Source organism: Neofelis nebulosa, chromosome 8, assembly GCF_028018385.1.
Source record: "Neofelis nebulosa isolate mNeoNeb1 chromosome 8, mNeoNeb1.pri, whole genome shotgun sequence".
NCBI classification, from domain to species: Eukaryota; Metazoa; Chordata; class Mammalia; order Carnivora; family Felidae; genus Neofelis; species Neofelis nebulosa.
This window is the reverse complement of record NC_080789.1, coordinates 60,965,845-60,992,935: the sequence shown is the minus strand read 5'-3', so window position 1 is coordinate 60,992,935 and position 27,091 is coordinate 60,965,845. Positions and strand designations below refer to the sequence as shown.

The following is a 27,091-nucleotide window of genomic DNA, read 5'->3' as shown; positions in this document are numbered from 1 at the left end:
TTTAATCGCTTCTTTAATTTGTTTAAATGTAAGTGCTTTGGGATTTTTCAAAGGCCTTTGGAATCTGTTTCTCCTCTGTCATTTTATATTTGTAACCAAATATTCAAAATACTGATCATAAAGAATAATTTCAAGAGCTCCTCTACTGTGTTAATAAAAGGGTATACATTAACCTATTTCTGTACATCAACCTCAATTTCTCTAAGGAGCTGAGGTCTTAGAAGATCCTACCTGTTACTATTTATTATTATCTTGATACTTAAAATGAAATAAGTTGTAGTTGAAATAAAAGCTAATGTATTGTCTTTCCAACCTTAGTGGACAAAATGATGTGATCTTAGTAATGTTATTCAGGCTAGCCATAATTTTATCTGCTCCATTCCTAATAGACTCAGGGGGATTAGTTGAATGAATAGACAAAAGGTGCTATAGTGATTGGTGTTCTCAGGACACCAGCATTAAACTATAGTCCAAATTAGTACCCAATTTAGAATATAATATTTAGGTGAGAGTGGCCTGAAAGCAGAACAGAAAAATATATACAATCATTTGATTTTTTTTAATAACAAATTTGAGGAAGCTCTTTCTTTCTTTTTTTTAAATTTTCTTTTTTCTTTTTTAAAATTTACATCCAAATTAGTTAGCATATAGTGCAACAATGATTTCAGGAGTACATTCCTTAATGCCCCTTACCCATTTAGCCCATCCTCCCTCCCACAACCCCCTCAGCCACCCTCAGTTTGTTCTCCATAATTATGAGTCTCTTCTGTTTTGTTCCCCTCCTTGTTTTTATATTATTTTGTTTCCCTTCCCTTATGCCCATCTGTTTTGTCTCTTAAAGTTCTCATATGAATGAAGCCAGATGATTTTTGTCTTGCTTTGACTGACTAATTTGACTTAGCATAATACCCTCCAGTTCCATCCACGTAGTTGCAAATGGCAAGATTTCATTCTTTTTGATTGCTGAGTAATACTCCATTATATATATATATATATATATATATATATATATATATATACCACATCTTCTTTATCCATTCATCCATCAGTGGACATTTGGGCTCTTTCCATACTTTGGCTATTGTTGATAGTGCTGTTATAAACATGCGGGTCCATGTGTCCCTTCGAAACAGCACACCTGTACCCCGTAGATAAATGCCTAGTAGTGCAATTGCTGGGTCATAGGGTAGTTCTATTTTTACTTTTTCAAGGAACCTCATACTGTCTTCCAGAGTGGCTGCACCAGCTTGCATTGCCACCAACAATGCAAAAGAGATCCTCTTTCTCTGCATCCTTGCCAACATCTGTTGTTGCCTGAGTTGTTAATGTTAGCCATTCTGACAGGTGTAAGGTGGTATCTCATTGTGGTTTTGATTTTACCAATGGAATAAAGACAGTCTCTTCAGCAAGTGGTGCTGGGAAACATGCAGAAGAATGAACCTGGACCAGTTTCTTACACCATACACAAAAATAAACTAAAAATGGATGAAAGACCTCAATGTAAGGCAGGAAGCCATCAAAATCCTTGAGGAGAAAGTAGGCAAAAACCTCTTTGATCTTGCCTGCAGCAACTTCTTACTCAAAATGTCTCTGGAGGCAAGGGTAACAAAAGTAAAAATGAACTACTGGGACCTCATCAAAATAAGAAGTTTCTGCACAGCAAAGAAAACAATCAGCATAACTAAAAGGCAATGGACAGAATGGGAGAAGATATTTGCAAATGACATATCAGATAGAGGGTTAGTATCCAAAATCCATAAAGAACTTATCCAACTCAACACCTCCCCCCCCAAAATAATAATCCAGTGAAGAAATGGGCAGAAGACATGAATAGACATTTCTCTAAGTAAGACATTCAGATGGCCAACTGACACATGAAAAAATGCTCAACATCACTCATCATCAGGGAAACACAAATCATTTAAATTTTTTGTAATAGTTTCTAACTTCATAAGGAGAAAAAATAATGGAATAATCAAGATTAACAATTTATCAAGAGCAACTCGCTAAGTTGTCAACAGTGGGCTTCTCTCAAATCTTAGGGAAAATATTAAGAATTTTTTAAAACTGTGTCTGAGGTCTTTATTATTCTTATTCTATACCATAAGAGATGTCAGGCTTAACTGTAAGCTTTTACATGTTTTCACTGAATGATGACATAAACTTGATCATTACAATCAGTACCATGTACTCATTCAATAATTAATTTTATTTATTTATTTATTTATTTATTTTCTCAAAATAACTTTTTAAAGTTTTTTTTTAATTTTTTTTTTTTTTTCAGAGAGAGAGAGGGAGAAAATTTGCTTAAGTGGTGGAGGGGCAGACACAGAGGAAGAGAGAGAATCCCAATCAGGCTCTGTGCTGTCAGCCAGGAGCTGCACCAGGGACTTGATCTCATGAATTGTGAGATCATGACCTGAGCTAAGAGATTAAGAGTCAGATGCTTAACCAACCAAGCCACCCAGGCACCCCAATAATTAATTTTTATTTTTATTTTATTTATATATTTGTATATATGTATTTATTCACTCATTTTAAAGTTTATTTTTTTTTCTGGGGGCGGGGTGGGTAGGGTGGAGAGGCAGAAAGAGAGGGAAGCTAAGCAGTGTCTCTACTGTCCGTCCAGACCCGATGTGGGACTTGAACTCACAAATGATGAGATCATGACCTGAGCTGAAGTTGGACACTTAACTGACTGAGCCACCCAGCCACCCCAATACGCTTATTTATTTTTGAGAGAGAGAGAGAGAGAGAGGCAGAGAATGCAAAGTAGGTTCCTTGCTGTCAGTGGAAAGCCTGACCTGGGGCTCCAACTCCCAAACTGTAAGATCATTCCCTGAGCTGAAGTCGGGCACTCAACTTTTTGAGCCACCTAGGCGCCCCTCAATAATTACTTTTTATATCTCATTATGTGTTGGGCTCAAGCTTAGATTTTGAGAATACGAAGATAATAAAGACAACTTTCTGCATAATTTTCACCTACAGAAATATGTGAGAATTAGTTTTGAAATCTCATATTCTGTATTTAATGTCCAATTGAAGCAATATCCTACCCTCCCACCTGCATCATCTTATTTCTCACTGCATTGATCTGAAATGACATGTACAATATCCCTTTCACATTCATTATTTGAGACTTGTATTAGTTGCTACTTAAACAAGGAGGTACAAACACACATAAACAGTTTACAGTAAATTGAATTTGGGATTGTTTAATGCTACACACTATCTGAACAAAGATTTTAAGATATTTTTACTGTTTCTTTGGGAAACATGAAGTTATTCAGGGTATATGATTAAATAATACAGAGTGCACAGTATAGAGACTAGGAAAGCAGAACAGCTATTTTAAACTAAAAGTATATTAATCTATTAACAATAAAAGTCAATAATTTGAATAGTGTGCCATAAACATATTCCTGTTTCACTACAAACATTGTTGCAATTGTATTATGTGATGTTTATGTGTAGGCCAAAATATTATTTAAAATTATACATTGCGGTGAACCTGTTACTAAGTAAAGATAGGTGAAAGTTTGCTTTATGTAGGGGAGGGAAGATAATTTTGATTATGTAGTGGAGGTAAGATCATTGTCCCTCTATTTTTCTAGGTTCTTGAGTAAGACCACCCCCTGTAATAAAAGACTGATTAACAAGATAAAAACAAACAGAAGTTTAATAACACGTATACCTCCTGTGTACATGGGAGAGATACAGGAAAACTGAGTAACTCCCCCAAATGGCCCAAAGCTACTACTTTATTTTTTTTCAACGTTTTTTTTTTTTTTTTTTTTTTTTTTTTTTATTTTTGGACAGAGAGAGACAGAGCATGAACGGGGGAGGGGCAGAGAGAGAGGGAGACACAGAATCGGAAACTCAAAGCTACTACTTTAAATGACTTCTTCAGCTAAAGCCAGAAGATGTGTGTGAGGTGGGGGGAGAGGTGGATGGAACCAGTTACAGGAAGTTTTCAGGGGAAGCGCAAGAATGAGGGTATGTTGTTATGCAGATTGAAATTGCTGCCTGTCTTTTGAGGAGAAATTTTAGGGATTTGATCATCCTCTCCTTCTTGGTACAGAGAGGTACAGAGACACCCTTGCCAATAGAGATTTCCCTTATAAATGTAAACATCTTATGAAAGAGTAACTTCTACTCAGTTTTCAAATCTTTTCCTTTGCTTGTTTTTTTTCTTTTCTTCTTTTTTTTTTTTTTTTGAAAGAGAGAGAGATGCTGCATGCGAGCCAGGCAGAAGGGCAGAGGGAGAGAATCTTTTTTTTTTAAAACTTTTATTTATTTTGAGAGGGAGAGATAGCTGCAGGGGAGGGGCAGAGAGAGAGAGATGGAGAATCCTAAGCAGGCTGCACACTGTCAGTGCAGAGCAGGACATGGGGCTTGAACTTACAAACTGTGAGATCATGACCTGAGCTGAAATGCACTCAGACTCTTAACTAACAGAGCCATCTAGGTGCCCTGGGAGAAAGAGAATCTTAACCAGGCTTCACACCCAGTGAGGAGCCTCAAGTGGGGATCTCTCAGGACCCTGAGATCATGACCCTAAGATCATGACCTGAGCTGAAACCAAAAGCCTGCAGCTCCAACCAACTGAGCCACCCAGGTTCCCCTGTGTGCTATTTCTTAAAAATGACTAGCTCAGAGGTGCCTAGGTGGCTCAGTCGGTGGAGCGGCCAGCTCTTTATTTTGGCTCAGGTCATGATCACATGGTCAGTGAGGTCAGCCCCATGCTGGGCGCTGTGCTGACATGCTGGAGGCTGCCTGGAATTCTCTCTCTCTCCCTCTCTCTGCCCCGCTCCCTCTCCCTCTCTCTCTCTCTCTGTCTCTCTCTCTCTCTCTCTCAACATAAATACATTAAAAAAACTTTTTAAAAAAGTTAAAATCTATCAAACTTACTTATACACACAAACACTTGAAAACGATATATGGCACCATTCAAAGTGGAGAGAAATGCAAACAAACGTAAAGATGCAGTATTAAATCATAACTGCATAAGATGAACTGTGGTACACACTGTAGTACTGTATATCTTCATAGCCACCTCCTGTTGCTATTGTGGTGAGCTCAAGCATTGCGTGTATCTGCTTAAAACACCATGCGACCCTGATATCTCAGTGTGAGTTATTCATCTACCCAGGAAACTGCTTATCACAATAAAATTGAACTCGTGAGGTTTTTGATTTTTTCTCATTGTGTCTAGTCCAGTACCATAAACCCTAAATAACACCAGTGGAACCTGCCGTAAGTGCCACTAAGTGATACTGGATATGCTCCCGAGAAGGTGGGAAAAGTCGTAACATTACAAGAAGAAGTTGAATTGCTTGGTATGTACTATAGATTGAGGTCTGCAGTTACAGTTGCCCATTTCAAGATAAATGAATCAGCATTAAAGACTGTTGTAAAAAAAGGAGCGGGGGAATTCATGAGACTGTCACTACAGCTATGGCAGCAGCCATGAAAACATTGCACTTTTTGCAAAATACCTTTGTATCTCATATTAAAAATGCAGGTTTTGTGTGGGCACAGGATTGCTAAGAAAGGTATACCCATAGACTCTAATATAATTGAAGAAAAAGCATAGTCATTACATGACAACGTCGGTGAAGTGTGTTAGATGAGAATTTAAGGCCAGCGAATGATGGTTTGATAATTTTAGAAAGAGCTTTGGCTTTAAAAATCTCAAAATAACAGGAGAAGTGGCTTCTGCCAATCAAGAGACAGAAGATGAGTTCCCCAATGTCATTAAGAAAATCTTTGAGAAGAAAAGATATCTTCCTTTTTTTTTTAATTCTTGAGAGAGAGAGAGAGAGACAGACAGACAGACATACAGAGTGTGAGTGGAGGGGGAGCAGAGAGAGAGGGAGACACAGAATCTGAAGCAGGCTCCAGGCTCTGAGCTGTCAGCACAGAGCCCGACCCAGGGCTCCAACCATGAACCATGAGATCATGACCTGAGCCCAAGGCAGACACTTAACTGACCAAGTCACCCAGGTGCCTTGAAAAGATATTTTCCTGAACAGAGTTTTAGTGTGGACAAAAGTGCCCTATTATGGGGACAGAGTGTGTGGGGAAAGCCACAAAAGATTTGTATTAGTAAATAAGAAAAGTGAGCACCAGAATTTAGCAAGAAAGGGTTAGGCTAATTCTACAGTTTTGTTACATGCGGGCAAGTTTTTGTCCAAGACCGCTTTTATCTATACAGTTGCTAACCCCTGAGGCTTGAAGGAAAAGATAAATACCAGCTATCAGTCTTTTGTTGGTACCACAAGAAGGCCTGGACAACAAGAACCCATTTTCTGGATTGATTCCATTGATGCTCTGTCCCTAAAGTCGGAAAGTACCATGCCAGCAAGGGACTACCTTTTTTTTTTTTTTTTTTTTTTTAAATTTTTTTTTCAACGTTTTTTATTTATTTTTGGGACAGAGAGAGACAGAGCATGAACGGGGGAGGGGCAGAGAGAGAGGGAGACACAGGATCGGAAACAGGCTCCAGGCTCCGAGCCATCAGCCCAGAGCCCGACGCGGGGCTCGAACTCACGGACCGCGAGATCGTGACCTGACTGAAGTCGGACGCTTAACTGACTGCGCCACCCAGGCGCCCCAAGGGACTACCTTTTGAAGTTCTTTTCATATTGGACGATGCCCCTGGCCACCCAAAACCCCATGAGCTCAATACTGAAGGTGTTTTACTTGCTCCCAAACACAATATCTCTAATTCAGCTTCTAGATCAAGGGGTCAGAGGACCTTTACGGCTCATTATACACCATATGCCAGGGAAAGGATTGCCAACATTATGGAAGAGAATCCTCATGGAACATCATGAAAGTCTGGAAGGATTACACCACTGAAGATGCCATTGTTCTTACAGAAGGATCTGTGTGAGCCATCGAGCCTGGAACCATAAATTCCATCTGGAGGAAACTGTGTCCAGATGTTGTGGATGACTTCACAGGATTTAGGACAGAGCCAATGAAGAAAATCACAAAAAGGATTGTATATTCAGCACAAAGGTGGGGGCAAAGAGTTTCAAGATATAGATCTTGGAGAAATTCAAGAGCTAATAGACAGCGCACAAGAGGAAGTAACAGATTATGATTTGATAGATTATGATTTGATAGAGTACCAAACCAGTACCAGGCGATGAGGAAGAAGAAGAAGTGCCAAAAAACAAATTGACATTAGACAGTCTGGCAGAGGAGTTCTGATTATTCAAGACTGCTTATGACTTCTTTTACAACATGGACCCTTCTATGATACAGGCACTGAAAGCGAAGCAAGCAATGGAAGAAGGACTAGTATTGTATGGAAACACTTTTAGAGAAATTATAAAGCAAAAAATCAGACAGAATTACAATGTATTTCCATAAAGTTGTACCAAGTGTGCCTCCCTCTCCTGTGACCCCTCCCACTTTCTCTCTGTCTTCCACTTCTGTCCTCCTTGAGACAGTAAGGCCAACCCTTCCTCTTCCTCCTCAATCTGCTCAATGTCAAGATAACAAAGATGAAGACCTTTATGATGATCCGCTTCCACTTAATGAATAGTAAACAGTCACCATGCCATATAGCTAATAAATTTATGTGTTGTATATGTCCATGTCTTCACGTGAAAATATAATCACTGTATAGCAAGAACTCTTTGAGACGTTTGTGTTATCATTATCATCATCACCTAAGTATTCACCATGTAAGGCAACACGTGTAAACCTTGTTTTTAACTGGATAGCCTATATCCATAGGAATAAGGTGAGTAATATTTAGCTTAAAATTCATAATGGGCTAGCTTTCTTAACCTTTTATAACTTTGCTTTCAAAGAATTGCATTGCCCTACAGTATGCTTCTCCTTCTCTGGTAATTGGAGAAACTGTGTATCAGCCTATCAGCACAGGTAAGTGGTTTTTAAAAAAATGTGACAGTGTTTCTAAAAGTGTATTATGAATGACTATAAAATTGTATGCCATAAAAATTGTACAGTGATTCATTCATTAGTGACTAGTCTGGGTTACTGTGAACAATAGTAGCAATCGCACTAGGTTACCATTAAGCAATCATGTGACTGCTTTTTCCTATCAGTGTTTGAATCATTGTACTTGTAAATAAATCTGAGTTTCTTTTTCATCTTATCTTTCTCATTTTTGAAAAGTAGAGAGAGACAGAGACAAGGAGAGAAAGAGAGAGAGAGAGAGGTAGAGAGAGGTTTGCTAATCTGAAAACAAGTCAGTGACCTATAACTGAGGGAATAGCGTAAAGTTAATCTATGCCCCCTTAACACGTTGGACACTGATCGATAATACAAACACACCACAGCTCTTAGGAGGGAGGCTTTAGTCTCTTAAGAGGGATTTTTATCATTTTTTTTTTTTTACTAATACACAGATTTTATTTAAATTGTGTTTAGTGTGTACATTGCATGTTTGTCTCAATGCAACTGCACAGTGTGGATTTTTGACCACATCATGTCACTGACATCCACAAGGAGTATTTGATGAATTCATCTGAGCTGCCAACCCAGAGACTCTTTCCAAGGCCATTGCAGTGTTCACTGAAGGAACGGTCAGGGCAGCCACACAGAGTAACAGGTATCGTCCCCTCAAATGCTCCCAATCTCACTCCCTCTGACTGAAGTGCAATGAAAGTCAAGTTAATTGGAAAGCCACTCTCAACTGGTAGTACATTTTAATGAGAATTTTCTTTTTAGCAAATGCTCAAAAGAATCTTACATACCAGAAACAAGGAATACTTTGTTACTCTTTCAATGATTTCAGGAATTTCCCAGGAACAAAATCTCCATTATTCAACTCCATTCAAAGAAACAAACAGGATGCTTGGGTGGCTCAGTCAGATAAGCAACCAACTCTTGATTTTGGCTCAGGTCATGATCTCACTGTTCATGGGATTGAGCCCCACATGGGACTCTGCATTGATGGGGCAGAGCCTACTTGTGACACTCTCTCTCTCTCTCTCTCTCTCTCTGCCACTCCCCTGATCATGCATGCCTGCTCTCTCTCTCTCAAACGAAACAAATAAACATTTAAAACAAATGCAAAAACAGTTTACGAGCATTTCCTCTTTATTTCATTATGAATACACGTGTGAATGTTAATACAATGTAAGATATATTGACTTTCTATCATAATATCTGAATATTGGCTTTTGTTGTTATCATTATTTTCCAGTATTATTGAAATATGCTTGATGTGTAACATTGTATACATTTAAGGTGTATAAAATAATGATTTGATATATGTATACATTATGAAATGATTACCACAATAAGAATAGTTTAAAAATCCATCATCTCACACAGTTATTGTTTTTTAAAAAATGTTCTTTGTGTGTAGTAAGAACATTTAAGATCTATTCTCTTAGTATCATTCAGGTATACAGTAGAGTACTGGTAATTATAGGCAGCATACTGTATAGAAAGCCCCCAGAACTTACTCATAACCAGAAGTTTGCACCCTTTGACTATCCTCAACCATTTCCCCACCTCTTTGCACCTGGACACCATCATTCTACTCTGTTTCTATGAGGTTGCCTTTTTAAAATTCCACATTATAAGTGAGATAATACAGTATTTGTCTTTGTCTGCCTGACTTATTTCTCTTAACATAATGTCCCCATGGTTCATCTGTGTGGTCACAAATGGCAGGATTACCTTCTTTTTAATGGCTAAATAATATTCCTTTGCATATATGGGTCACATTTTCTTTATCCATTCATCTGGTGATGGACATATAGATCCAAAGGAAGCATAGGGGAGAGATTTTCAGGAGCTGGGGAGGGTTTATGAAGAGACCCATCAGTGAAATAGTCATTTTTCAAGATTTACAAGGCATGTGAGCAGCTTTGGTAGATCATAATAACAGTATCCATTAAATAAGAATTTCCCTGCTCTCCTTTTGCTTTCCTGCACTCTAGTTATGGAAGATGAGCAAGATGGGAGAGAAGAATTCCTACACAAAGAAAGAGAATTGAAGCTTGGTCCTGTTCTGCTACTGTAGGTGCCTTTGTTCAACAAGCTCCATATATGTGATGTGTTATAAGTTGTAACATAGGTATTTAACCATTTCTTTGGTGAACTTTACTTCATGATATGATATCTATTTTGATATGTGGTGTATATTGTGTGTATACTTCTAGCTGAAATATCCATGACACTAGCTTCATACACCAATCCTTTTCTTTAATATGCAGATCTAGGGGTGCCTGGGTGGCTCAGTCGGTTAAGCGTCCGACTTTGGCTCAGGTCACGATCTCACTGTCCGTGAGTTCGAGCCTCGCATCAGGCTTTGTGCTGACTGTTCAGAACCTGGAGCCTGTTTCGGATTCTGTGTCTCCCTCTCTCTCTGACCCTTCCCCGTTCATGCTCTGTCTCTCCCTGTCTCAAAAATAAATAAAACGTTAAAAAAATTTAATATGCAGATCTATATTTAACCATCAGTACTATCATGAAGAGATCTTCCAGGGAGGATCTAGGTCTACAACTCTATTAGCCTTTTAAATAATTAATATTCCAGTTGCTATACTATTAAAGGAATAATATCTTATGTAAAAGTTGTTCCTATTCAAAACATGAAAACACTACATATATAAGCTTATTTTCCAGAGGTATCTACTATTAACATTAATGTGTCTACATATATCTGCATAAAGATTATTTTTCCTCTAAGAGGAATTATGCAAAATAAACAGAGACAGGTTTTATAATCATTATTACCTATTTATTTTATTGTTTAGTTACCTTATTTTTTATCATTTATTTTCTATGACATCTGTCATTGGCTTTTTACTTCAGATGTGGGTTAAGCTGCATAATCTCAACATAATTTTTAGGATCTTTAATTACATAAAACTTTGGTGAACTCATTGTGTGCTGAGATATTGTTTATGCTGTTTCAAAGTCTCTGTTTTATATTTTGCAGTCACCCCAATGCAAGGTCTTCATCACATCAGATTTAGGTTTTAACTGTGATAGAATAGAACTACAATTTTTTTCCTTCAAATCTAAATTAATGTCTTCCATTCCATTATCTGGAGATATTTCTTTATAACTAACATATTCAAGTAGGCATTTAGAAATGCATGCTGCTCAGAAAAGTAGACACATCAGAGGAAGTGACTGCTTACATGTATTGCAAAGTTTCCAATATCAAGAAACGTCTCCATGATTTTGCTCCAGGACTCTATGTTATAAATCTGAAAACAGGTTATATTTGGAATAGCTCCAAAACTAATAAAAAAAAATTCTGCCTTTTTTTTCCTGAAGATATTGAAGTCCTACCTCCATGCAGACGTACAGTAAGTTTTCTCACAAGTATGAATTTTGAGTAAGTTATTCAACTATAAGTAGGGTACCACCTCATCTGTTCCTGTGGTTTTAGTATGGGATTTAGATTGGGGACAAGAGGCCTTTAAACCTGGATTACCCATGTAGTGTAAACACAGGGAAGATGAGATGAATCTTGGAGAGATTTTCTTTTTCTTTCTTTCTTTTTTTTAATTTAAATTCAAGCTAGTTAACATACAGTGGAGTCTTGGCTTCAGGAGTAGGACCCAGTGATTCATTTCTTACAGATATATCCAGTGCTCATCCTTAAATGTGCCCTCTTTAATGCCCATTTAAACCATCTCCCCCCAACAACCCTCAATTTGTTCTCTGTATTTAAGAGGCTCTTATGGTTTTCCCCCTCTCTATTTTTAATCTTATTTTTACCTCCCTTTCCCTATGTTCATCTGTTGAGTTTCTCAAATTACACATGAGTGAAATCATATACCTCTCTTTCTATGATTGATTTATTTCACTTAGCATAATCCCCGATAGTTCCATCCATGTTCTTTCAAATGGAGTGATTTTCATGTAATAAAAAAAATCAATGTTTTTATTGATGAAATTTAAAATAAGGAATGGAGAATGTTTAAATATCACTCTTTCAGTCTTTTGTTAGAAAGCACAATATAACTTTCCAGCTCTGAAAAACTTTACTGTTCTAAATAAATGATTAGTACCTAAGCTATTAACACCACTGTAGTTAATACAAATTTTATATTTGGATCAAGTTGGACCCTATGAGTGTACAAAGCAACCACGTTATCTTAGTCTTCTACAAAACTTTTAGTGCAATATCCTTGGCTTTTATAGAAAGCTGCTACTGTATACAGCTATGTTAAATCTTCCTTTGCACATAGCATAAATGTTTTATTTTGTCCATAATAATAAGCCCTGCATGTAGAGCTGTCTTTAGAATTTAATGCTAAGAAAACTTTGCTTTTTTGAAATGGTGGTATAGTATTTTTTCTCCAATAATACAAAATTTTTTAAAAAATAATCCAGAGTACTTTTCTATTCTGTCTTGATTGTCATAACTTCAGAGAAAGTATTTGAAGTTAAGTCATAGAATATATGTCCTAGTTAATCTATGTAAAGTTTGTACTTTCACTAATTTTGTATCATGTCATTTATATTTTGCTATTTGTAAATGTATTATAGTTGTTTAGTGGTAAAACTGTTATTTTGAAGCCAAAATTCCTGGATTCGAATTTGGGCTCCTCCCCTTGGTATTAAATGGCTCTGCACCTCAGTTTTATTATGTCTACAATGATAAAAATAGTACATAAGACATTGAGACAAAAGTTGGTAAAATTGATTTGAGAAACAAAATATGCAGTCTATATAAAGTGTTTAGAAAAATGTTTGACAGAAATTGAGGTTTCAATACATTCAATAACTTCTTTTTTCACTACATTTGTTGCAAGTTACTCCAAAATATTTTAGAATAAGAATATACATATGCACTTGATAAACAATAAATGAGCATCCATAATGCATACCAAATTGTGATAAGTGTTAGAGGGCCTTATAGAGAAATTTATTCCATCTTATGGCAGCAGAAAATTTGTTAGGATAGTAAAATGATATGCATGAGATAAAGTATAAATAGGTACAACCATATATAGGGATAACTATAATTATATTGAAAAAGTATGTGAAGAAGTTGTGCCAAAGTTGTTTACTGTAGCAAGAAGATAGTATATTTTGGACAGATATGAACTGGGTATTAGATGTAGGTAGAATTTAGAACTAGACTGAAGGAGAGAGAATTGTGGGTAATTCATGTCAGGGTGCTAAGCCTAGACTGAGCAAGATGAGTGGATGCAAAGTGAGGCGGCCCATTGATTTCATGAGGTTATAATTTGGAGAGTAGTAGAAGGCCTAATTTGCTAACTAGAAATTGGGAACTAACAAAATCTTTTAAGAAAAGAGTGACATGCTGAAAATAGTGCTTTAGAAAGCAATAATCTGGAAGCTTAAAAAACGAATGCTGAGAAGGCCAAGATAACCATGTAAGATTTTAAAATTATTATTGCTATACTCAAGTTGAGATAAGGAGGTTTCAAATTTGAAGTATAACTATAGCAGTGAAAAAAAGAAAGAAAGATGAATGTGAGGATTATTTCAAGCACTAGATTAAAAATATTTCTTATATATTGAAAACATAGTGTTATTACTTACAGAAGTTTGATAAGTAGGAATGGGGCTTATTAAAAGTTGTCACCATTAGTGACAGGTGGGAAGGAGCTAAGATGGCAAACAAGTAGGAGGGCCCTCGGCTTGCCTCATCCCTGGAACACAGCTACATAAATGTCAAATCATTTTGAATATGCAACATATTGACCCGAGGACTGACAGAACAAATTGCACAACTAGAGGGAAGGAAGAAGCCATATTGTGGAAGGTAGGAAGTGAGGGGATGTGGTTTGGGTGATAAATGGATCATGGGTGCTGTGGAGGAGAGGGACCCTGGTTATGGACAGAGGAGAGAGAGAGAGAGAGAGAGAGAGAGAGAGAGAGAGAGAGACGTATACAGGGGATTGCACAAGGGAAACACTTCCCTAAAGCCAGTGAGAACATAAAAATGAGAGGGGCTGGTTTTTATGAGATTTTTCAACCAGTGGGGTTCAAGGTCTGGAGTTTTAGAGGTCCACAGTGTGACTGGTATAGAGCCCCAAGGGCACTGCAGTGCTCCTGTGGAAAAGGCCTGTAGAAAACCTGGGGCAGCAGTTGCAGTCTGAGGGTCTCCTGGGACACATAGCAAGAGATTTTTCCCCCTTCTCCAAGTGCATCTGGAAGATGTCCCTCTCTAGGGACAAAGTAGCTGGTGGGTGCGATATCCACCCCCCACCCCTCAACATAAACTAACTACAGTAAGCAGCATAGCAGTAACAGTGATGGCCTAAACTGCTTATAACAAGCCCTGTACACCTGTTCTATGCAGGTGCTTCTTTTCTTGGGTAAGTGTGCCTGGGAACCAGCGCAGAAGACCAGCACAAATCCCCACAGGTACACGTTTATTGTCCATGAAGTTCTTCAAAGCTTCAGTTTAGTGGAAATAGCATCAGGTCTCTTTTAGCAAGCAGACCAGAGCACACATAGTTAAAATTTGACACACTCTGGGCAGGGTCCAAATACTCTCCATGGAAAGCAAGGAGAAACTCAGTAGAAGACTGACCTGAGATATAGAGCAGCCAAAACACAGGAGCAGAGTGCACCCAGGATACAGCACAGACACTTCCTGAAGCCCCAGGCCCTGGATCATATGTGATATCTTCTTCATGAAGCCATTACTTTTAGGAATACGAAACATAACAGGCTTTCCAAACACAGAGAAGAATACAGAAACCTAGATAAAATGTAAAGATAGAGGAATTCATTCCAAAAGAAATAACAAAAGGTCATAGCCAGGGATCTAATCGAAACATATATAAGTAATGTGCCTGATCCAGAATTTGAAACAACAAACAAGGATCCTATCTGGGCTTGAGAAAAGCATAGAAGATACCAGGGAGTCCCTTACCACAGTGATAAAAGAGTTAAAACTAATGAGGGCAAACAAGAATGCAATAACTGAGATTTGAAACCAGCTGAATATAATCACCACAAGGATGGAAGAAGCAGAGGAATGAATAAGTGATATAGAAGTCAGAATTATGGAAAATCATGAAGCTGCACAAAAGGGGATAAAAGGTTTACTCAAGGAAATTCTGGCTGAAAGTTTCACTAATCTGGGAAGGAAACACATTCAAATCCACGAGGCACAAATAACTTCCATCAAAATTAAGAAAAGCAAGCCAACACCAAGACATATCATAGTTAAATTTGTAAAATATAAATATAAAGAAAAAAAATCTAAAAACAAAAAGAAGCCTCTAACTTGAAAGAAAAGACAAACCATTTTCGGAGCAGATCTCTCCATAAAAACTTGTTAGGCAAGAAAGGAATGGCATGATATATTCAACATGCTGAATAGGAAAAATATGCAGCCACAAATACTCTATCCAACAAGACTATCATTCAGAATAGAGGAAGAGATAGAATTTCCCAGACAAACAAGAACTAAAGGAGTTTGTGACCATTAAACTAGAGCTGCAAGAAATATTAAAGGTGACTATTTAAGTGGGAAAGAAAGACCAAGAGTAAGAAAGTGTCAAAAGGAACAGAAAAAATCTCCAAAAACAACAACAAAACCAGTAATAAATGGCAATAAAATAATATCTATCAATAATTATACTGAATGTATATGGACCAAATGCTCTAATCAAAAGACATAGGTTATCAGAATGGATAATAAAACAAGACCCCTCTATATTCTGCCTACAAGAGACTCATTTTAGGCCTAAAGACACCTCCAGATTGAAATGAAGGGAGGGAGAAACATTTACCATGCAAATGTATATCAAAAGAAATCTGAAGTAGCAATACTTATATCAGACAAACTATACTTTAAAACAAAGACTGTAACAAGAAGTGAAGAAGGGCACTCTATCATAATAAAGGGGTCTGTCAAGATCCAACAAATAAATATTTATACCCCAAACTTGGAGTCACCCAAATATATAAAACAATTAATAACAAACATAAAGGAACTCTTTGACAATAATACAATAATAGCAGGGGCCATTAACATTCCATTTACATCAATGGACAGATCATCTAAGCAGAAAAATCAACCAGAAACAATGGTTTGAATGACACACTGGACCAGATGGACTTAATAGATATAATCAGAACATTTCATCATAAAGCAGCAGAATACACTTTCTTTTTGATTGCTCATGGGACATTCTCCAAAACAGATCACATACTATTATATATTTGGGCCTCAAAACATCCAAAAAAAAATGAAATCATACCATACATATTTTCCAACCACACACACAAGAAAAAAGTTCAGAAAAATTACAAATAGATGGGTAAAAAAACATTCTACTAAAAAATGAATGAGTCAATCGGGAATTAAAGAAGACATAAAAAGAAATACATGGAAACAAATGAAAAACACAACAATCCAAAACCTTTGGGATACAGCAAAAGCAGTCATAAGAGGGAACTATAAGCAAAACAGACCTACATTCAGAAGCAAGAAGTCTCAAACACCCAACCTAACCTTACACCTAAAGAACCTAGAACAACAAATGAAGCCTAAAGCCATGAGAAGAGAAATAATAAAGATTTCAGCAGAAATAAATGATATAGAAACAAACAAACAAAAAACAACAATAGAACAGATCAAAGAAAACAGGAGGGGGTTCTTTGAAAAAATTAATGAAATTGATAAACCCCTAGCCAGATTTATCAAAAAGAAAGAGGAAAGTATCAAAATAAATAAGATCACCGGAGAGGAGAAATCACAACCAACACCACAAAAGTAAAAGTAATTATAAGAGAACATTATGAACACTTTTATGCAAACAAATTGGGCCATCTGGAAGAAATAGATAAATTCCTAGAAACAAATAAATTACCAAAACTGAAACAGGAGGAAATAGAAAACTGGAACAGACCAATAACCAGCAAAGAAATTGAATCAGTAATCAAAAATCTCCCACGAGTCAAAAGTCCAGAGCTCGATGGCTTCCCAGGAGAATTCTACAAAATATTATTTATTTATTTATTTATTTATCCCAACTATTTAAATTTTTTTAATTGTTTTTATTTAGTTTTGAAGGAGCAAAAGAGACAGAGCATGAGTGGGGGAGGAATAGACACACACACACACACACACACACACACACAGAATTTGAAGCAGGCTCCAGGCTCTAAGCTGTCAGCACAGAGCCCGATGCAGGGCTCCAACCCATGAGCTGTGAGATCATGACCTGAGCCGGAGTCGGACGCTTAACTGACTGAGTCACCCAGGCACCCCAATATCTACCATTTAAAGTTAATATATAATATGAGAAAAACTTCCAAACCCATTCTATGAAGCTAGAATTACCCTAAATCCAAAACCATCCAAAACCCACTAAAAAAAAAGAACTACCAACCAATATCTCTGATGAACATGGATGCAAAAATTCTTAAAAAAATGCTAGCAAATCAAATCCAATAGTAGATTCAAAGAATCATTCACCACAATCAAGTGGGATTTATTCCTGGGTTGCAATGGTAGTTCAATGTTTGCAAATCAATCAGTGATATACCACATTAATTAAAGAAAGGTGAAGAACCATATGATCCTCTCAATAGATGTAGAAAGAGAATTTGATAAAATATAGCTTCCATTCTAAATAAAACTCCTCAAGAAAGTAGGGATTGAGGGAATATACCTGAACATCATAAAGGCCACTTATGAAAAACTCACAGCTGATATCATCCCCAATAGGAAAAACTTAGAGCTTTTACTTTAAGGTCAGGAACAAGACAGGGATGTATATTCTCACCACTGTTATTTAACATAGTACTTGAAGTCCTAGTCTCAGCAATAAGACAACAAAAGAAAGAAAAGGCATCCAAATCAGCATCCAAATACAGTGAAAGTCAAACTTTCACTATTCCCAGACAACATTTTATTCTATGTGGAAAACCCAAAGGACTGTCACCAAAGTATTGTTATAACTGATACATGAAATAAGGAAAGTCGCAGGATACAAAATCAATGTAGAGATATCAGTTCCATTTCTATACACCAATAATGAAGCAGCAGAAGGAGAAATCAAGAAGTTAGTCCCATTTACAATTGCATCAAAAACTATAAGATACTTATGAGTAAACCTAACCAAAAAAGTGAAATATCTGTACTCTGAAAACTATAAAACACTGATGAAAGAAACCAAGAATGATGCAAAGAAATGGAAAAACATTCCATGCTCATGGATTGGAAGAAAAAAAAAATTGTTAGAATATCTATTACCCAAAGCGATATACACATTTAATGCAATCCCTACCAAAATACCACCAACATTTTTCAAAGAGGCAGAACAACCAATCCTGAAATTTGTATGGAAGCACATAAGAAAGCCAAAAAAATCTTTAAAAAAATGCAAAACTGGAGGTATAACAATTCCAGATTTCAAGTTATATTACAAAGCTCCAGTGATAAAGACAGTATGGTACTCTTAAGAAAACAGACACATAGATCGATGGAACAGAAAAGAAACCCAGAAATGGACCCACAGCTATATAGTTAATTAATCTTCAACAAAGCAGGAAAGAATATCCAGTGGAAAAAACCCAGTTTCCTCAACAAATTGTGTTGGGAAAATTAGACAGCAACATGCAGAAGAATGAAACTGGACCACTTCCTTACATCATACACAAAAATAAATTCAAAAGGGATGAAAGATATAAATGTGAGACAGGAAACCATCAAAACTCTAGAGGAGAACATAGGCAATAACCTCTTAACATCAACCAAAGCAAGTTCTTACTAGACGTGTCTCCTGAGAAAAGGGTATCAAAAGCAAAAAATGAACCAGTGGGACCTCATCAAGATAAAAAGCTTCTGCACAGTGAAGAAAACAGTCAACAAAATTAAAAGGCAACCTTTTGAATTGGAGAAGATATCTGCAGATGACATATCTGATTAAGGGTTACTATCCAAAATGTATAAACTTATAAAATTGAACATCCAAAGTCCAAATAGTACAGTTAAGAAATAGGTAGAAGACATGAATGGACATTTTTCTAAAGAAGACATCCAGATGGCCACCAGATACAAGAAAAGATGCTCAACATCACTCATATTCAGGGAAATGCACATCAAAACTACAATGAGATATCCCTTCACGCCTGTCAGAATGGCTAAAGTTAAGAACACAGGAAACAACAGATGCTGGCGAGGATGTGGAGAAAGGGGAACCCTCTTACACTCTTGGTGGGAATGCAAACTGTGCACCCACTCTGGAGAACAGCATGGAGGTTCCTCAAAAAGTTAAAAATAAAACTACCCTATGACCCAGCAATTATAAATACCTAGGTATCTACCCAAAGGATATAAAAATACTGATTTGAGGGACACGTGCACCCCAATGTTTACAGCACCATTATCAACAATAGCCAAATTGTAGAAAGAGTCCAAATGCTCATCAACTGATGAATGGAAAAGGAACACACAGACACACACACACACACACACACTCAAAATGGAATATTACTCAGCCAACTAAAAGAATGAAATCTTTCCACTTGCAATCATGTAGATGGAGCTACAGTGTATTGTGCTAGGCATAATAAGTCATTCAGAGAAAGACAAATACCATATGATTTCACTCATATGTGGAATTTAAGAAACAAAACAGATGAACATAGAGAAACAAAGACAGAGAGAGAGAGAGAGAGAAAGAGAGAGAGAGAGAGAGAGGCAAACCATAAAACAGACTCTTAAGTATAGGGGGAAGTTACCAGAGGGGAAGTTTGTGGGGGATGGGTTAAATAGGTGATGGGTATTAAGGAATGCATCTTGTGATGAGCACTGGGTGTCATATGTAAGTGAAGAATCACTAAATTCTACACCTGAAACTAATACTACACTCTATGTTAACTGGAATTTAAATAAAAACTTGAAACTACAAAAAAATAAAAAATAAAACACAAAAGAGTACAAATATATATAAATCTCTGAAAAAGGAAAGCAAAATAATGGGACAAAATAAACACTGAAAAAAAGTTGTCACCATTAGCAAATGCAGTGTGTGTGTGTGTGTGTGCATGTGTGTGTTGGATGAGAAGGAGAGGAAGCTAGACCTCTGTGTGTAATATTTGACAAGGTAAGCACCTAAGAGTAACATAATTTCATCTTTTGTACAAGTGTATTTGTCTCATCACTGGTGTTTCCATCAAGATGATTTCTTGGTTTCACTCTATACAGTCTAATTTTTTTTTCATGATTTTTCATGACTTTTATCATTGATAAAAATCCATTACTTTGGGAGACAAGTAATTATTCTTTGTGTTTACTCTTGTCTTGACTATTCACTTGTATGACATTAAGTCAGGATTGAAAGAGGGATTGGCATGAGTTTGTTTGATATCCTTAGGACAACCACATAGGCACTTAGGTTTTACATTCTGTACACAAAATTCAAATTAACCATGGCATTTTAAGTAATGGTGGTAAATGAATATGTGAAGGGAAGAGTTTAGACGTATTTATGATGGTATTAACAAGTAATTTCAGTACAGAAGTGAGGTAAGAGATATTCAGGGAACAAAGAAAGGCAAGAGTAACATTGGGGAGTTATGAAACTTCAAGATCTATTCAAGTGTTATGGAAACTGAGTATAAGTTTAAGGAGATGAAAGGGTAAGACTTGAAGCTGGAAATATACATTATGGACCCAGATTATTAAAACTAATACATGAAACTAGATTGTGAAAACCTCTGGATTCTCTGCTTTATGAATTAGAACTATGATATTCAACTCACACATATGAACAGTTTCTGAGATGACTATTGAGCCTATCCATAGACCAACTGACTAACACATATAAGGTTATTTTATATATTAATTTTGTAGTTCTGAATACATATCACAAGGCTTGGACTATATCTGATAATTTGCCCTGATATCTTCTTAGATTTCACAAAGTTGTTTGGTGAGTCCAGAATCAGGAGAAGTGAACTGAAACTTTTTTCTGATTAAGCTAATACTCATTCAGAAGATTATCATATACTGAGTTTTTATTTTAATGAGATATTTTAGAGTCTGTGAAAAAAGGCGACATTTACAGTGATTTATGAAGTGTACATTTTTAAAATTAATTAATGGATCTTCATAAATCTGGAGGGAGTCTTTACTAAGAAATCTTGATTTTTTTTCTGCACCAAAATTATTTCAGTGAAAATGTAGAAGTCTGTATGATATAACTTCCATTTGTGTAATAGTAGAGATCCACAAATGTATTAGAACTGACTTTTATAACATAGGAATCTAGGCTACATCCAATAGACTAAAATATAAAAAGAGGCTAAGTATAAAATACTGCTAACTGGTGTGTGGAAAAAGAAGGTGTAGGAAAAATCCACAGAACCAGACGAGGAACATCTGGCTTAGAAGCAATTCACATAAGGCCAAAACAGAACAAAGGAAAGAAAAAGGTTGCCCTTGACTGCAAGATGAATATGAGGCAACATGTGAAAAAATCTTTCAGTCTTATATGCCTTAAAAGAAGTATAAATTGCAAGTAGAGAGCGATATTTCAAGGAGATAGTTTATAGGAAGAGTGATGTCAAACGTTGACGGTGCATTATTTGTCAGAGATACTGGCAGGATAAAAATCACCTAACAGCAGCTTGCAGGGACAGCTTAATAAAAAAAATAAAGACAGTAAATCCAGAAATGAGAAAACTATGGGTCAAGAGTGTATCTGTCTTTTTAAATTTTGAAAGCTTGTCATTTAGAGGATCAAGTAGAGATAGTCAATGTCCTACCTTAAATTTGGCTAAAGCCTCTGCCAATCAGACTGATAAGAGTTCCAGAGAAGTAAACTTTCGCTTACTGTAAAGAAAAATACTTTCTAACAAGGGGTCTTGTACAAAATAATTTTGTAATTGTCCCAAGAGTATTTAACAGGTTAAGAAATAATACTGAATGTTCACTCCTCCTGTAGCCCTCATGGGATGACCCTGGAGTTTGCCCTTATTAAGAAATTGTAATTAACTTATTTTCAGTCCCCTCTCAGGGGGACTGTTTCCTCCAAACTTCAAAAAAACTTCATGCTGCTATTTTCTGAAATAGTTTCACAGGATTGGAAAAAACTACCACTACCGTGGATTTTAGCTGCTACTATTTTTGCAGGTTGTCAGAGACTGGGAAATCTTGTTATGGGTCTTAAATTTCCATTTTGCTCCCATCTTCATTCAAAGGTTTGCAAAACACGTCAGCATGGAGGCAGAGATTTTTGTGCAGCTTGATTTCATAGATCTATTGGCACTTACTTTAATTTTGGTAGAGAAATACCAGGAATTCTCTAAGGGAACCAAGGAGATTCCTAGTCCATCATGTTCATTGGTGTTCCAGAAGACAGACACAACAGGTTTTCAAACAAAATTATACTAAAGAAAGAGCAAGCTTTAATAATAGGTAATAAAAATTATGGCTCCGTAGGCAATGCCACCAACAAAAAATATAGTCATGTTGTGCTTAAGGAGGTTGTTATTTTCTTGGGGATTAAACATTATTTGAAATGTTTAATTTTGGCATTGTCATTGATAGATTTATTTATTTATTTATTTATTTAATTTTTTAAGGTTTACTTATTTTTGAGACAGAGAGAGAGAGAGAGAGAGAGTTCTAACGGGGGAGGGGCGGAGAGAGAGGGAGATACAGAATCCGAAGCAGGCCCCAAGCTCTAAGGTGTCAGCACAGATACTGATGTGGGGCTCGAACTCATGAACCATGAGATCATGACCTGAGCCAAAGTCAGATGCTCAACTGACTGAACCACCCAGGCACCCTGATAGTTTTTATTTCTTAAATGCATTTTCTTTTCTAGATTGCAATAAAAAGAATTTGGACCTCTGAAGTTTTCCATGGAAAAGTTCATAAAATAGAAAAACAATATGTTTAGGTAAGAATAATTAAAAAGGAATCACACCTATTTTAGATATATAATAAGACAGCCAAGAACATTTCCTACATGTCTAAAAGATATTTTCCTTGCATTTCAAAATGATTTTATTAATGCTTATTTATTTTTCAAGGAGAGAGACACAGAGCATGAGCAGGGGAGGGACAGAGAGAGAGAGAGAGGGAGACAAAAATTTGAAGCAGGCTCCAGGCTCTGAACTGACAGCACAGAGCCCGACACGGGGCTCAAACCCACCAACTGTGAGATCATGACTTGAGCTGATGTTGGACACTTAACCAACTGAGCCACCCAGGCGCCCCCCAAATATTTATTCTTAATACTAGTGAGCTCCAACCATCAATAAACTTTGCTATCTAATCAATAAACTTTGCTATCTAATCTATTCTTTTACACAGTTGACCTTTTTTTATTGGTTCCTTACTTTGAAGTTTTAATTTTTTCTCAAATCTAGAAAAGTTTGAGATGACATGAATTTCTTGACAGATTTATGTGGAAAAAATACAGTGTTAATAAACTTCACAGAATAAAATATATAAAGGCATCACTTAAATTTTAGTTTTGCACTTAAATAAAATTAGACTATTTCCAGAAGTTGAAGGCAGATTGCACTTAAAAAAAATTTTTTTTTAATGTTTATTTATTTTTGAGACAGAGAGAGACAGAGCAAGAACAGGGGAGGGTCAGAGAGAGGGAGACACAGAATCTGAAACAGGCTCCAGGCTCTGAGCTGTCAGCACAGAGCCTGGGGCAGGGCTCAAACTCACAGAGTGAGAGATCATGACCTGAGCCGAAGTGAGACCTTAACCGCTTAACCGACTGAGTCACCCAGGCGCCCTGAAGGCAGATTGCATTTTAAAAGATCTCTAGATGAGACAATTGGGCCTTTAGAAATTTACCTGTACTCGTAAGAGGGTTTTTTTGTTTTTTGTTTTTTGTGGGTTTTTCTTTTTCTTTTTCTTTTTTTGGTAGAAAATTCGTATTATCTTGAAATATACTTTTAGCTTCTTTGTCTTACTTTTACTTATTTTTATACTGTAATGAAGCATAATATTATTATGAGAAAAATAAATACTAAGTGCTAAATTCAAGGAAGTGTATTTTTCTTACTATGAGGAGTTTATCAGCTTTTAATGTTTGAAATCACAAATGACATCTAACAATTACAGAGTCATGTGTGTAAACTTAATGGGGTAATGAATATGAAGATGTTTTTTCAGCTATCAGGTCTCTTTTAATGTGAAGTGTTATATGTGATAATAGAGAAATAGAATTTGCCATGGGTGGTAAGGGAGGAGACAACCACTCGGAAGTGACTGACTTCATTCTTGTAGGCTTCAGGGTCTGTCCAGAGCTCCACAGTCTCCTTTTCCTACTATTCCTGATTGTTTATGGGATGGTCCTTCTGCAGAACCTGAGCATGACTGACATCATTGTGATTGATCCCCGGCTGAACACACCAAAGTATTTCTTCCTAGGCAACCTGTTCATCATTGACCTCTCCTACTTCACTGTTATTGTACCCAAAGCCGTGGTCAACATCCTATCTCACAAAAAGACCATATCCTTTGCAGGTTGTGTGACTCAATTGTTTCTTTATGCATTTTTCATGGTCACCGAGGCCTCTGTCTTGGCAGCCATGGCCTATGACCGCTTCATCGCCATCTGCAATCCACTCCTTTACACTGTCCGCATGTCAAGCCTCTGTATCCAGTTGGTGGCTGGTTCCTATCTCTGTGGCTGGGTCAGTTCCATCCTTCAAATCAGTGTAACATTCTCAATGTCTTTCTGTGCTTCCCGAGTCATTGATCACTTCTATTGTGATTCAACCCCAGTTGAGAAGATCTCCTGTTCCAATATCTTTATGAATAAAATGGTGTCATTCAGTCTGACTGTCCTCATTATTTTGCCCACAATAGTTGTTATTGTGGTATGTTACATGTATATTGTGTCTGTAGCTTTAAAGATGCACTCCAGTGAAGGGAGGAAGAGAGCCTTCTCCACTTACAGTTACCACCTGGGGATCATAAGTTTGCTCTGAGACTATTTCCTTTGTCAATTTCACACCTCCCAATGACCTTAAACTTTGTAAAGTGGCTTCAGTATGTTACATTTTGTTCACACCTATGCTGAACCCTTTAATCTACTCTCTGAGAAATAAGGGTGTTAAAGATGCCATGAGAAAAGTCCTATGGAAGGAAAAGTTTTACTTTAAATCTGCTTCCACTTGTTTTACTGTTTCTTGTACCAATTGATTTTGTCTGCTTGATCTTCTAGACTCAGACATTTAAAGTTCAGGCTGATTAAAAGACAAAACAAAACAAAGCATGTTAACTCTTTTATTCCACAGCATTAATAATTTCCCATAAAGAATGCTCCAAATAACTTATTCACATTTCCTCGAGGCAATGTTAAATATGAAAATACTGGACACCCATGAACATTGGCATATTTCTACAAGGAGTTATATATTTCTTAGTCTCCAGGTATTAATATGTTATGCAAATGGGGAAGTATAGAATTTTAATGTTTCTCTTCCCTGTATAACTAAGTAAAATTGAGATACAGAAAATACCTAGTACGATTAACTTAGAAACTGTGTGACCAGGTTTTATATGCAAATATATTCAGTATAAATGCTAATTCTGTGTTTTGTTTTTAATGTCATTCCAAAGATGTGAGTGCATGAAAATAAGATAACGAAAAAAATGGAAAGGTAGAATAGCCAGTGATCCTTGTTGAATTAAAGGGACCAAAGAGGGAACAAGGGAAAATTGTCATGATTTGGTAAATTACGACATTTTGTTTGGTTTTCTTTGAATGGGATGGTCATCCCTACTTTGCTCTAATACTGTGAGTATATTTTAGGATGCTTATGGTATTTTACAGCTGATGCCCTGTATCATTTGGATAATACAAATCATTGGTAGTGACTATGCAACTAGTAAAAACGCCATAGAGAAATAAAGTCAGGTTGAAAATCTGTTAAAAAAAAAATCACAGTCCTTACAATAATATCTATGATTATTTGAAGTATATGTGTGTGCATGCATGTGTGTTATTCTGTCTATGCATGAGAGTGTTTGGATTAGTTTGATATAGGGTAATTTTAAAATGTGATCAAGATGTTGAGGGAGGCCAAGTTACGGAGAAATTCATGTCAGAGTTACTGATTTTACAACTGATATAAATAATACTTCAGCTAAACAGTTACAGTGCTTCATTCCAGTCTATATAAAACAGACACAAACTCAACCTAATATAAAATATTGATATTTTTTCAGGTCTCTTTTTTTCTGGTTTTGTTTATGTAAAAGGCCTCCTATGATGAATGTACAATGGCAAGCATCTTTATGGGTTAATGTTTATTAGGGTAAGAGACTTGATAAATAAATTTTTTATTTAGGAAATAAAAGGAGAGAAGCAAAGTGATTGATTTTAGAAATCAAAGTTGTATTTATTCCCTCCTCCCTAAACTTGTGAATGAATCTACCATTTTTCTTGGTATTCATATGCTACTGTTTAAATGATATTCAGAAAAACATCATTTGAGAGAGAAATAAGAATCCAGATCATCCTTGGGAAAGTGACCGTTGGCATTGGTTGTTATTAGTCTGGAATTAATAAGTAGGCTTAGATTTTGCTTATTTCCACTAGATGCCCATTAGTATTAGAATGTCACTCTGTGGTAGATCTAACAAGTGTCAGTCACTAAAGACTGTTGGGAAAAAGATTTGAATATTGGATTAGAATACAGCCTGGATTTGTTTGTTTTAGTTTTTAGTCTGGTTGATTGTATATCCTGTTTTATAGTCATAACAGCAGTATTCCAATGCATAACCTCGCGACTGGCATTGCTGAAACCACTTCATATGCTTGAAGGAATCTGGGAAAGTTGAAAACCAAGGCAGAATGCTTTAAAAGGTGCCAAATAAGGTCTCTATAATTTTCTTTCAATTGCCATAAACATTTTCCTTGCTAATGTTCCTGGGTTCACAGGCCTTACTTGAAAAGTAGAGCCTAATTTATACCTGTCTTGTTACTCATGCCATCAAAATTCCATCAAAACATCGCAATGTCTTACCAACCTTTTGTTGGCCTTTGTTGGCATGTCTTATTTTTCAATGTTGCGTGGAATGTTAATGAAACACCGCCACATCCAAGGGACTTTGCAGGTTATATTCCACAACATATACATCATGTTGTTATTT

General features: G+C 36.4%; 1 pseudogene; it reads left to right on the top strand.

Annotated features, from left to right (window-relative positions):
* The first annotated feature begins 24,132 nt into the window (after positions 1-24,132).
* On the top strand, positions 24,133-25,135 carry LOC131483834 (olfactory receptor 9K2-like; annotated as a pseudogene).
* The last annotated feature ends 1,956 nt before the right edge of the window (positions 25,136-27,091 follow it).